Source organism: Passer domesticus, chromosome 2, assembly GCF_036417665.1.
Source record: "Passer domesticus isolate bPasDom1 chromosome 2, bPasDom1.hap1, whole genome shotgun sequence".
NCBI lineage: Eukaryota > Metazoa > Chordata > Aves > Passeriformes > Passeridae > Passer > Passer domesticus.
In genome coordinates, this window is record NC_087475.1 from 8,323,004 (window position 1) to 8,336,001 (window position 12,998).

Genomic DNA, 12,998 nt, shown 5'->3' on the forward strand with positions numbered 1-12,998 from the left:
CTGATTTATTGATTTTTAATATTTGTATTAAATGTTGTGTAAAATTGAACTCAGGCGTTAGAAGAGATTGTGCACGTCACAAGACATGACTCCTACTTAATTGTTATTTTTTTTTCTCTCGGTCCTGGAACAACAGTTGGAAAGAGGCCAGCAGGAGGGGAAAAAAAAATTAAAAATAAATTATAAAGGGCAGTGCCCGGGAGAGTGTGGGGGAGCTGGAGAGAAAGTGCAGCCCTGAGGGAGGGAAGGAGGGAGGGCAGCAGGGCCTGGCTGACGCTCCACCGAGCCCCCCAGGCCCCTCGGGGGCCGCCCCCTCCCGCCCCAGCGCCCTGGGCCGGAGCGGCCACCCGGCCTCCCTCTGCCTCCCCTGCTCTCCCAGCTCGCTCGTTCCGTGTCGCCTCCCTCCCTCCCGCTCCATATGGTTTCTCCCCTCCTCCTCCTCTCGCCCCTCCATGCTGTCTCCGTGACGCTCCCCACTCCACGCTACTTCTCCATTTCCCGGGGGAGCGTTTCCCCGCAGAGCGGCCCGGCCCGGCCCGGCTCAGTGTCTGAGGGGCTCATGCAGCGTGGAGGGGCGAGCGGGAACAGCGGGGGATGGCTGGGGGTCAGGAGAGGGCCGTGAGGAGGGGTGGCAGCCAAAACTCCCGGCCAAGATGTTTCCCGGGTGTGCGGTAGAGCAGCTTGAAGAAGTTCATCTCCCCCACACTCCCCTTGTTCTTGTTTTCTTTTTCTCTCCTCCCCTTCTCCCCCCAACCCCCCCGGCCGCCACCAGGAATACGAGGCATTCAGAGATCAACATAATTCACCTGCATCAAAAAAAACCTCGCGAGCTATAAACTAGCGGCTGATCCTCCGCTTAGACTGGTGTTTAGCCGTTCATGCATCATGAGTGTCAAATAAATGCCTGATTGAGGCCCTCAGCGGAGGAATTAGCTTTCCTTGTGCTGGAAATGCATAATAGAGAAAGTGCTGAGGCATCCTCCCCGGAGTTAGCTCGGGCTCCGCTCCCTGCTCTCCTCGTTTCGGGAGTTTTTCCCTCCCTCATTCCGGGTCCGTCCCCCTCCCCACCCTCCAGCCGCCCTTATCAGCACGCCCAGCTGGCCAGGGGCGAGGGAAGCCCTCCGGTGCGTCCCGGACCGAGGGGGCCGGCTGAGGGCACAAGGAGCAGCCGAGCATCGCAGCCGTGCCCCGGGGCCCCGCTCTGCCCCGCGGGGAGCGCTGCCTCGCCCGCCCCAGGCCGGGGGGACCCCAGCGAGCTCCTTGTCGCTTGGCCGCCCTTCCGCGCCGGGGGCCTCATCCTGCCGCCGGGCACGACCCAGCCCCGACGTTTGGTGGCGAAGAGGGCGGGGAGGGAGGCTGGCGAAGCGCTCTGCTCCGCAGCTCGTCCCCCCGGCGGGGCTGGGCAGGCGGCCGAGGCACACAGGGGTTAAACCGCGCCGCGGCCGGGAGGAGCAGTTAAAGAGCACGGGCTCGCAGATGCTTTTCAGGCCTCGATGTCTACCGTTTTAAATTAAAAAAATGCACCCGGCCCGACCATGCACCAGTGACCTGCAATTTCCCCTTCTTTTCAAACTGAAATACGGCCAAACTATCTTCAAGTTAACTTAGGGGCTGGGGACGGGGGTGGGGGAGGTGGGGATGGTGGGGGGGGGGAGGAGGAAATCGCTCTGGGTTGAGATCTCTGTGTCAAGTTTCATCCCCTCCTGACATGTCTGGCTCCGTGCCAAAGTCCTGAAAATGGAAAATTGGGGAAGGGCGGGCTGCGAGGGGTGGGTGGAGGAGCGGGGGGGGTGGGGGAGCGGGCCGGAGCTCTCGGCGGAGCGGCAGTAGCGAGAGGCTCCGGCCGAGAGGGATGCATGAACGAGCCCGTGTGAGCGGAGCGGCATCTTCCGCCATCCGTTCCGCCGCCCAGGCGCGTGGAGAGCCGCGGCCGCTGCCATTGTTACCGGCGGGCGATGCGGGGACCGGAGCCGCCGCTCCGGCGAGAGATCGATAGCCCCTGACAGCGCCTCTTCGCAGCCACAGCTCGGCACACTGGATTCGGCGGACGGCCGCAGGTCTGTGTCGCTCCCTTTCGCGGGAGTTCCTTTAAATCACGGCTCCACTCCCCCCTCGCCTCTCCCGGGGGATGTTCCCGGCCGTCCCCCACACAGCAGCCCTGCTCGCTCCCCCTCCCGCCGCCGGCTGCGGCCCCGGCTCGGCCCGGCGCGGAGCTCCGCCGGGGGAGGGGGAAAACTCCCCGCTGAAATACTTTCGGCACGCTGCGACTTTGCCAGGAGGGGTCTTGGCGTCGGATCTTTTGTCTTGGGGACTTCGGCTTCGTGCCGCGGAGTGGCTGGCGGCTCTCCCGGGAAGAGACTCCGGGCAGAGCGCCGGGGAGTCCCGGGCTGCCGCCGCGGCCAGCCGTGCCTCGGTGCCCCGCTGCCAGCGCCCGGCCCGCACTTCTGCGGGCTCGCCCGCCCCCCGATCCCCTTTCCCGCCGCAGGAACCGAGCGGCTGGGGCTGGGACCTGCCCTCCGGAGCCCCGTTCCCCCTCCCCGCGATGCCCACGGGTGGTGACCGTGACAGTGTCCCCACGCGGGGGCTTGGGGGGGCGTGTGTCCCTCGCCAGCCGCGGTGCGCCCCTCCAGGGGCCATCCCGGGAAGAGGAGCAGGGGACAACTCCGGGAGCCCAGGCGCTACTTTCCAGCTGCTGCCCTCCCCTGCGGCCGGGAGCGTGCGTGCGGAGCCCCTGGCGCTCTGGGGCCGCCTTCCCCGGGGACACCGGGCAGTGCCACATCGTCCGCGGGCGCCTGCGAGCCCGCACTTTATTATTTTCCATCACCACTTTCCTCCCCCCGCCGCCCCAGGCAGAGACGAGCCGGTGTGCGTGTGTGCAGGACGAGGTTATCGCCAGCTCGAGTCATTATTTCCAGGCCGGCTGCGGCGGGAGAGTCTCTCCCAGGTGGAGCCGGTGCCCGGGGAGACAAAGGCCGGAGTCCGGGGTGCGAGCGACAAGTGCGGGCTCGGCCGGTGCCGGGGCGCTGCCGCCGCCCCGGGGAGCGCGGAGCAGGTCTTTCCGAGTTACATTTGTTGCATTTCCGAGTTGTATTTTCAGTTATACGGAATCTACTTTTAGGCGATTGTTTTTCCCTTTCCACTTGTTTGTCTCCTGCTAGCCTCGTAAACTGCCTCATGATTTATTACCTAGGCTAAGTGCTTAATTTGTGAATATGAAACAGATTAAAAGGAGATCGGCGTATTTTAGCAGTCAGGCCAGAGCAGAGCCCGGCAGCTGTTTCGAGTTTGTAGGCATCTCCAGCCCGGTCTGCAGTGATCAGGGGGGTATCCCCGGGCTCTCTCCGAGAGGCCCACCGCCCGTGCGAGCTGCTGGAGCGGAGACCGCCGCGGGATGGCCGCTCTGGGCTGCTTCGGGGGGGGACAAACATGCGACTGATGCCGTCCGTCAAAGGGAAAGCCGTGGCTCTGGGCTCCAGCAGCGGTCCTGCCGGCGGAGGGCCCAGCAGGCACGCAGGGGGTTAACGACGGCTCTGCCCTCTCCTTCAAAGGACTCACTCGAGATAGAGTAAATACGGTCGGGGCGGGGGGGATGTGTGTGTGTGTGTGCCGCTCGGGCCACATGATGCAAAAGTAAGACAAGCACACTCCGGAGAACAAAGGCTTCCTACCCCCTTCCTCCCCCTCCCCCCCCAAATCTGTCTTAATTCTGCAAGTAAACTTGAGCAGCTATAAAACAAAGGCGAACGATGAAAGTTATAGCCAAGGGACAATCAAAATAAATACCTTTGATGCAGTCCAAGCACGCACTTGGTATTTTCTGGAGCTCCCTGCTACCCCCAGGCAGCCAGGACATGGAAGGCTCTCCCTAGGACGGGGGTGACTCGCACGCCCGGGGTTTTGGCTCGGGCTGGTGCAGGCCACGTTCTTCAGCCCAGACAACTGCCCGGGGCCAGCAGCGGGACAGGGCTCCTCCGGGTGTCCCCCGGGCTAAGCCAGCAGGGGCGAGAGAGGTCCCGGTGAGACGTGGCCGGCGCCCCGAGGAGGATGTGCGGCACGGCGAGGGGCTGGGAGCGGTGTCTGAGCCGTGCTCCTGCCTCCCGGGAGCCGGCCAGGGAGGTTTGTCCCCCAGCTCGGTGATGGCCCCGGCCCCAGGTCACTCAAGTGACACCTCCCAGCCCTCGCCCCCCTGCTCCGAACTGCCTTGTGCTTGCAGAGCTGGCCAGCTGCCTTCATGCTGGTCACCAGCACCCTGGAGCGATTCCCATCCCACGGACCCCTGCCTTGTCCCTCTGCTCCCTTCCACCCCTGGCCTTTCCTTTCATGCATCAGGGATGGCAGAGGAAGCCAAGGGGCACAGCAGCAAGCCAGCTGCCTGTGCAGCCCCACAGGCAGAGGTACTGCTGCTGAGCCCACAAGCCAGAGAGAGACAAAAATCTATAACCTGCCCTGTACCTCTGAGCACCACTATAGGAGCAGGAGCAAGAGCACGGTGCTGCTCCTGCTGGGGCACAGCACAGAGCACTGCCTGGGAGCTAAATGATTCCTGTGCCCTTGCTGCTGTGGTCCTCCAGAGGTGGCTGGTGTTGGCACAGTGGAAGGTGCAGGAAATGGGGACGGACTCTGGGCAGACCAGGGGGAAGAGGTGTGGTGTGGCACATGCCTGGGCAGGCTGAGCCCTGGCCTGCCTGGGAGCAGGAGGGCAAAAGATGATGCATATGGCATTCAGAGAGATCCCTGTGTGTGTATGTGGAGATGTCAGAGTAACTTATCTGGGGAAAACTGAATATAAACTGTGGTTGGGAAGCAGTCCTGTGGGTACATGGGAATGATGGCCTGGGGATACCCTCTCCCATGGCAAGGAAGCACCTGAAAGAAGAGTGCAAGAATGAGACAACAGCACATACATGTGTGTGAATACAACTCTTTCAGGCTGGGCTTGAGACAAGGTTCTTCTTCTGTATTTGGGACAAAGTTTGTGGCAAACCAGCACTAAAACTCATTTCCCAGGGGCCTGATGGGGTTTGTGTGTAGTTGATTGGTCTCCCCTGCCTTGTGAGGGGAGATATTGCACAGGTATTACATACCACCACTTTGCTAGCCCTGAGCCTTGCTGTTCACTGTCTGAAGGCAGGACTGAAACTTCTGAGCAACCTGAAGAGCAGTAGGCACAAATGGCCCCAGGGTCTCTACACCTCCCTGTAGGTTCTGCATGGAGCTGCTCTCTGACTAGGTACATCCAGCATTTTAGAGGGGAGAGAAAACACAGGCCTGTGTCATGATGGTAACATACATCCCTTTTCAAGCAGTATGCTTGGATCGAGAAGCTGGAAAACCAGACAGCAGCAATGAAAAAGGAAAACAATCCTTTCCAACTTGTTGGCTTGGCCTTTGCAGTCATCCCTACCTCAGGGAGGGCTGTGGTCACAGTGTTAAGCCTTGGTTATGCAGCTGAAATTCACCATGCTTAAAGTCACCTGGTCCCTGGAGTGCTCCTGTGAAGCACTCCAAGGTCCCACAGAAAATGGTTTGTGTGCACTTGAAACTGTGTGGGTTTGCTCCCAACAGCACATTATGCCACTTTCTGCCTGATCCTGTCTGGCTTTCACTGAATGAATGCCTGGATGGATCTAAGCCCCAGCATCTCAGGCCAAGGTGGCTCTGACAAGTCTTCCCACCGCTGTCCCCTTGCAGCTCCAAAGGCATTTGAAAATCCCCTTGGAAGTGCTGTTACATGGTGATGGCTACGCCTCAGAGGCACAGCAGTGGAGAGCATTACTAAAGCAGAATGGGCAAACCCCAGTGGCTTGGAGCAGTTGGCTGGCACACCAAAAAATATGAAAGCTTCTTCAGTTTGGAACAGGTGTACCCCAGGCCCTCCCTCCAAGCTCAGCCCTTTGCTGCCTGTGTGAATCCTGCAAGGAGCAGGCTGCAGGCACCCAGTCCCCACCAGCCTGCAGGCCTTCTTGCAGCCAGGCTTACAGCTTTGGTGCTCTCCCAGTTACAGTTTGTCAAGTCTTGTCTCTCTTTTTCACTGTTTTGACATCTCACCACCTTCACAACACTTGTGAGAAGGGGAAAAACAATTTCAAAAGTCCTGTCACTAAAAGTTCTTAAAGATCACTACATGACCACCTAAATGATACCTTTATATTCTTAGAAACTCTGTTTATGCTGCCTGGTTTTTTTTGTTGTTGTTTTTTCTTCTTTAGGGTAGACTCTGCCTTGCATCATCTAATATACTGTTTCTATTATCAAAATATAACACAGTAAGGAGAGTTTTTGTACGAGGGTAAGGCTCAGGACACACAGAGATAAATAGGGGGATTGACAGATGCTAAATTTGAGTAGCATTTTATCTTTCCAGGTTCAGAAATGTTGTGTTATGTGCCAGGAACTTTAGGGTGCTGCACACTCTGTAGACACAGAAGACAGATTGCTCCTGCCTGCCCTAAAAATAGAAAGAAAAATGTAAAGTCTGTAGAGGCAGATGACCACGAGTGCTGTGCTGGTGGTACAGGGAGGCAGGTGAGCTCCTGGACTGAGTCATGGGCTCCTTTGCCATGTCTCACCAAGGCCACCACTCCCAAAGTCTGTGTCCTGTGGTTAGAAGGGAACAGTGCGTGTTTGTGTGTGTGTGCTCATGTGAATGTAATTGTGTTTCCACATAATGTGGATTATCTTTCTTTTGGCAGCAAATCTGTTCAGGGGGTTAGATAAAAAGATAAATCCTGCAGCCGTTGCCTCCCTGGGAAAGGGCATGTCTTCCATCACTTTCTCTGCTCCTTCTTCTGAGCGATCCCCAGACACACTTTTTCCTAGCTCAGCCTTTGATATCACCCTGACAGCCCCTGCTCACTCTCAGCACGACACTCCCACATCAGGAATGGGGGAAGATGCAGGGAATAAGGCACAGCAGGTGAGGTGTTGCTTGGATGAACGGGAAGAGAGAGCAACAAGGGTACAGGGTGCAGAAGGATCCCCCAGCAGCATTGCCCCATGTGGTGCTGATGTGAGCTTCCACAGCTTCCCAGGAAACTCTCCTGGCAGGGAGATCAGGTGTGCTGTGGGTGCAGGACACCTAATGATCTCCCTTCTTTGGAACCTGGGTAGAGCTGCTTGGCTCAGTGTGAAGACAGCCTTGTCAGGAAAGAGAGCTCCATTGATTTAAATGCAAAATTACCCTCCTGCAGTTCTAATTTCCCAGGCGAGGGCCATACGGGCTCTGAAAACATGAAAGTTGTTGATGTATTGGTTCAATTAATTTTTAAAATAAGTTTAAATGCCATTTGTTTCAAATTTGATAGGAAAGCACTGTAGATTTTTGCAAGCAAAGAGTGAGGTGAGCGTGGATGGGGTGTGCGTTTTGCATGGCCTTGAAAACAGGGCTTAAACGATGCATTCATTTAGTAGCAGACCTCTGCACGGGGATAAGTGAGGCCCGTGGTGAAAGAAAAAGACCTGAACATCTGTATTTGCTAAGTGGCACCGGCAGCAGTCAGCCAGCTCACAGAGAAGGGCAGACAAATGGGTGTGAGGCCCAGCTGAGACTGCTGGGTCCCTGGTGCTTTTAAAAGGAAATAATAGCTTGTGGGGGAACCCTTTCTGGTGGCCTTGGCTCCCGTGACCCCCCTCTGATGTATGATATTTAAACAAGAAAATGTCAACATTGGTTTTTACACAGACAGCCTCCTTCTGCTCTCCACGAAAACCACTGGCAAAGCCCTAAGAGAGTTGGAGGGGAGCAGACCCCAAAAGAGTCTCTCAGACCCAAATACTGTTGGGTGCAGCAAGAAGCAAGTGCAGGTTGTCATGAGTGGCTGGGTGACACGTGCTTGCAGGTAGATTAGAGAGAAGAGAAGCAATCCCATCCTGCAGTATGCAGTGCCTCAAAGCTGCAGCCCCGATGGTTTGAACGATTATTGCTTTTTAAAATTATAAACTGCATTTTTGTACAGCGAGCGAGGATAATGTGCTGCTTACTAGAATTAAGAGCAACTCGAGGGTGTTTTTGTTATAACAAAGGTGACTTCTCTGTGCTCCCTTTTTCGTAGCTGGGTCTAATGGAGAGGTTGATTTGAACCCGATGGCTATCTAGCAGTGGTTCTGGAAAGGAGTAATGCCCATTGTATCAGAGGATATCCATAAACTGGGCCATCAGATGTGTCTTCTGATATATGTGTCCTCTGAGGTAGGAAAGTGTAAGTCATAGGAAGAGAGGGCAAGTGTGTCTGACTCACAGTAAAACGAGGGCACGTGGAAAGTGTAAACGAGGGGAGGGCTGCTACTAGTAGGATTTGAAGGCTGTGCTATGTGTCATGGGAAAAATAATTTAAGCTCATGGATAATTTATGATTAAAGGGGCAGATGTGGTGCAACTGCATGGTGCAAATTGTGAGATGGGGCATAAGCATAAAAGAAACGTAACCCTTGTTCCTGAGCTGAGCCTGTCTTGGTGCTGGTTTATGCAGGCTGGGCTTGGACAGGTATTGCAGCAGCAGCCTCTAGGTTCAATAATGTAATGTGAACTTCATCACAGATCACCTCGGCACAAAAAGTGTAGTTACACTGGCTTTATGCTCTGCCACCACATTCCCAGAGGTAGTGGCAGAATAAGTGGCATGCAAGTGCCCTGAGCAGCTCTGTGCCAATGGAGACTCATTCCTCCATGGGGACCAGCTTTTCTGGGCAGGTCACAGCTGCTTTCCCACTGGGAGGTGACCAAGGTGCAGGACCACTAAGCTCACCCAGTCTCCAGCACGTGCCACAACCTCTGCTAAGGCACAGATCTCAGGAAGGACAGCCTGGCAAACCAAGGGAGCTGGAAGAAGCCAGTCTGATTGCCCTTGGTAGGAAAAGCACCTTTGCTCTGATGTGTGACCATGACCAACCTGAATCTCCAATCAGAGCCATGAAAAAATACCTATAATTTGGGAGGAAAATAAGTAAAGGAGTGTTGCTGTGGTGTGACTCCTGCTAGGAAGCACAGAGATAGAGTATGAAGCTGGGGCTCAGCCATGTCCTAGAATGTGCCTATCCTACATGATATTCTGCTTTTGAGGATACAAATAATATGAAAAGAGATTGCTGGGTCAGAATATTTCATCCTTGCTGTACAGAGCCCAGCACAAAGCAATCCCCACTACTGCTGAGGCTTTTGGGAGCCTGTCTCACCCAAATAATCCAGGGCATTTTGGCTCCAACTCAGGCCACCTCTTGTGCAGGAGTCTGGGCTTGCAGCACCCGATGCAACGTCACTCACAGTCTCACCATGCTCAGTGTCCATCTTTTGGAGCAGATGCCCATGAGAAGGTGGATGGGCTGAGGTGTGAGAGCAGACCCTTGACATGGTTGAAAAAGCCTTCAAGGAATGGCTCTGTGAGCTACCTGGGGAGGAGTGTCCCAAAACTGAGCCCCATCACTGGGACACTGAAAGGACTGAATTTTGAGTTCTCAGACTACCCTGAGTCTTGGAGCAACTTAATGAAGGCTTTGGTACCTCAAGAGAGGAATAGGGAAAAGAGGGAATGGTGTAGTGAAGCTCTGCCCTTGCTTCTGTACTGCTGTACATCCAGGGCCAGTGCCATTGTGAGAATATGCAGCAGTTGCTTCTTACAGACAAAAGAAAAAAATATGAAGCCCTACTGAAGGCCAGGGCTGATGGAGCACTGAAAAAGCCCCAGCCAGAAAAACTAAGCTAGCTCTGCACTTTGGTCAAGCTATGCTCAGCACTGTGATTTTGATGAACAACACTAGTCTGCATGAAGACAGGTGACTTTTTAAATGGGGTTTTAATAAAGTCAGTATTGCTGAAGCTATCTATAAAAGTAATCTGCATAGGGTTTTAAACAAGTAAACTTAATTATGCCATTAGTGCTTCCGACAGGAATGAGGCTGTTGCTGCAATGCTGTGTCCGGCTCTGTTGTGGTGTTTGCGTGTTAAAAGTGCATTGGCAAATTAATATGGGATCAGAAGAGAGCTGGGAGAGTGATTCAAGGTCTGGGAATCGCATCTTATTGCAAAAGACTAAAGAAATCCCATCTATTAATTTATCCAAGAGGAGGCTATGACTTGGTTTGATCATAGTCTTTAAGTGCCCTAAGTGTCTCTATGGGGAGATTTCTGATAGTCAAGATCTCTTTAATGTGGCAGACAAAGGCATAATGAGATCCTATGTTGGAAAATGAAGCTCTATGAATTCTGAGCAGAAATAGGTACTTTAAAAAAAAAAAAAAAAACAGTGAGGGGACATAACCACTGGAACAACTGTGGCAAGCAGTGGTTTTTCCTCTTACTTAAAAGTCTTCAGAGCAAGATTGGATGCCAAGCTAAAAGCTCAGGCAGAATTTATGGGTCTGATACAAGAACGTCTGGCTGAAATTCACTGGCCCATGATATGTGGCAGGTCAGACCAGCTGATCATAACAGTCCGTTCTTGGTTTAAAAAATCTATGAATTAGGTATTTCCAGTCCCCTGAGTCCTGATATTACTGGAGGTCTCAAAGGAATGCATTATAAGCTGTCATCATTTAATTGTAAGCAAGCGGGGGCATTGCCTTTTTCTTTTTTTTATTAATAAACTTATTTTCCAAGAGCTTGTTAGACACTGGAGTTAAGCAGCTGTTAACAAACATGACAACATTTTAGAAACAGTTCAAATAATTCTCCTTCTCCCGCTTGCTCAGCTTTGTTTTGCAGCAGCAGAATTTCATTCACACCACATCTACCAGTGCTTCTCTAGACGAAATAGCAAATTCCAGCCAAATGAAAAAGGCAACCTCCATACTTAGGGTGGGCTCCTTACACTGTGTCTGTTCCATGTGCATCTCTTAGCCTCACAGATACACTGCAGGTTTTCCCTCAGCACCGTGTGTGAGCAGAGCAGGGAAGAAGTCCATCTGTTTTCTGGGGCAGGCCCCTCAGACAGGGGGATTCAGGTAGGAATCCATTGTCTGCCTCGGGAGTGCCTGGCCTCCAGAGCTCCCGGTTTGTCTGAGTAAATGGCAGAGAATGAGAAGGAGGTAATAAGGAGAGACCTGGTATTCCTGAAATTATGCAAGCTATTAACCTCCTTGAGGTTTCATAAAATGGCCTCCAGCAAATGGTCAGAATGTTTTTCTTACAGAGGAGTAGTTTTCAAGACAGCATAAACTTTCTCAATATCCTTTCAAAGGGGAAGAAAAAAAAAAGAAAAATAGAGAAGAGAGAAAATAAGATAAGAGCAAATCCCAGCCGTGGCTCCTGGGAGTCTTGAAAACCATCCCCACGGCCGCGTAGACATTCTAAACCTCTGATACACCCTCGTTAGCCTCGGTTATCAGAACTGGAGCAAGAGGCGGCGAGGGGCGCAGCAGAAGATGGAGTTTAAAGTCGCTCGAGCACTGCTCTCCCGTCGAGGGGAGCCCTGAGCCGCCTCCCTCCGCCCTAAGCCCGCGGTGCAGGCAGTGAGTCACAGCGGCGGGGGAAAGGTGAACCCGGAGCCGAGCGGGGCACAGACCCATTAGTCGCACATAACTCGGGAAGACGCTCGGCCTCGCCATGACAACCGGCGGCCCGGGCTGCTCCCACGTCCCGCCGCCTCCCCCGGGAGCCCCTTTCCGTCCTCATTCCCGGCGCTTGGGGAATGCGGGGCTGGAGAGACGAGCCCGGTGCGGGTAACAAAAGGGAATGAAAGGAGCTCTGTAGCTCACTTTACACGTCCGAGAGGCATTTTCATGCCCCGTAATGAGAAGGGATCATTCCGAGGAAGTTCAGATCAAAGGGGAGAGCGTCCCGGGCATTTGCATAATTGCCGGATTTCGGAGCACGGGCTGCAACCTGGGCACCCCACCGGGGGCTGCTCCTCGCCCGCCCGGGAGCTCCGGGCAGAGGGGAGGCTGCAGACCGTGCTCCCGGGGGTCAGAAGAGAGGCCTGCCCCGGGAAGGAGACACGGAGGTGTCCGGGCCCCGAGCGGGGTGCTGGGGCATGGCTGCGGTGCCCGACGGCAGGGAGCCCTCGGGGGCTGCGGACCCTCCGGTGCGCGGCCAGGCGGTGCCCGGGTTCCCGGAGCTGGTGCCGCTGGGGATCGGCTCCTGCTCCCACCCGGCGACATCTGCGGCGCCGAGCCAGCACGCTGCCTCCCCGGTGGCTCCGGGCCCGGCGGCTCGCACCGCCACCAGCGAGCGGGGATAAAGGGATTAAACGGCACGCTCGTTCCTCCGGGCGGGGGAGGGAGGGCACTTGGCCGGCTCCAGCCTCCCGTTCCCCCCGAACGCCTCCCCGGCCCCGCGGCGCTGCCCGGGCAGCGGGGAGGCACCGGGAGCGCCCGCGGAGCTTCATTGTTCCCGGAGCCGACCGCGCTGCTCGGGGCCACGGGGCTGGCCGCCGCTGCTCCCGGGAAGGGGATGCCCGGGGACACCCTTTTCAGCCATTTTAAAACAGCAAGGCTGGCGTCTCGCCGCGGGTGCCCCGTTCCCCCCAGCTCTCCTGGGAGTCCGTTCTGCGCCCGGACGATCCTGAAGGAGATGCGGGGGTTCCCCGCATCCTGGAGTCAGCAGCACCCGCATATTCCCCGCACCTGCGGGCCCCGGGCGGAACTCCACCCTGCGGGGACACCGCGCTCTTCCTGAGCCCTGTCCTGGCGATGTGGCCACTCCTGGCCCCTGCTCCCGCCCCCGTGCAGCCAACTCCCGTTTCAGCCCCATCCCGGGATGCAGCCGGGCGCTTCCCCAGCTCCGGCTTGGGCTGCTGCCAGCCCCAGGACGGGCTGCAACCTCCCCACGGGAGTCGCGGCTTCTCCCGGCACGGCCGGGCCGGGGCGGGCTGGCCGGGCGCCAGGGAGGTGAGGTTAGCCCCGGAGCTGGCTGGCGGATGGCGTGTTATTGTGAGAAGCGAAAAGCGAGCGGGGAAAGCAAATAGGAGCATGGCACCGTATAGGCTCGCCACGTGACCGAAATGTGTTTGTCTCGCCCCGGAGAAGCCGGGCTGCCTGCGGAGGCCAGCCCTGTCTTCATGGCACAG

General features: G+C 55.8%; 1 protein-coding gene across 1 annotated transcript in view; it reads left to right on the forward strand.

Moving 5' to 3' along the window:
• Nucleotides 1-1,814: 1,814 nt before the first annotated feature.
• BCOR (BCL6 corepressor) overlaps nt 1,815-12,998 on the forward strand; it is an 82,457-nt gene continuing 71,273 nt past the window's right edge. Inside the window, exon 1 of the mRNA XM_064407323.1 lies at nt 1,815-2,057. The gene's annotated coding sequence lies outside the window, so the exon portion shown is untranslated. The remainder of the gene's footprint in view (nt 2,058-12,998) is intronic.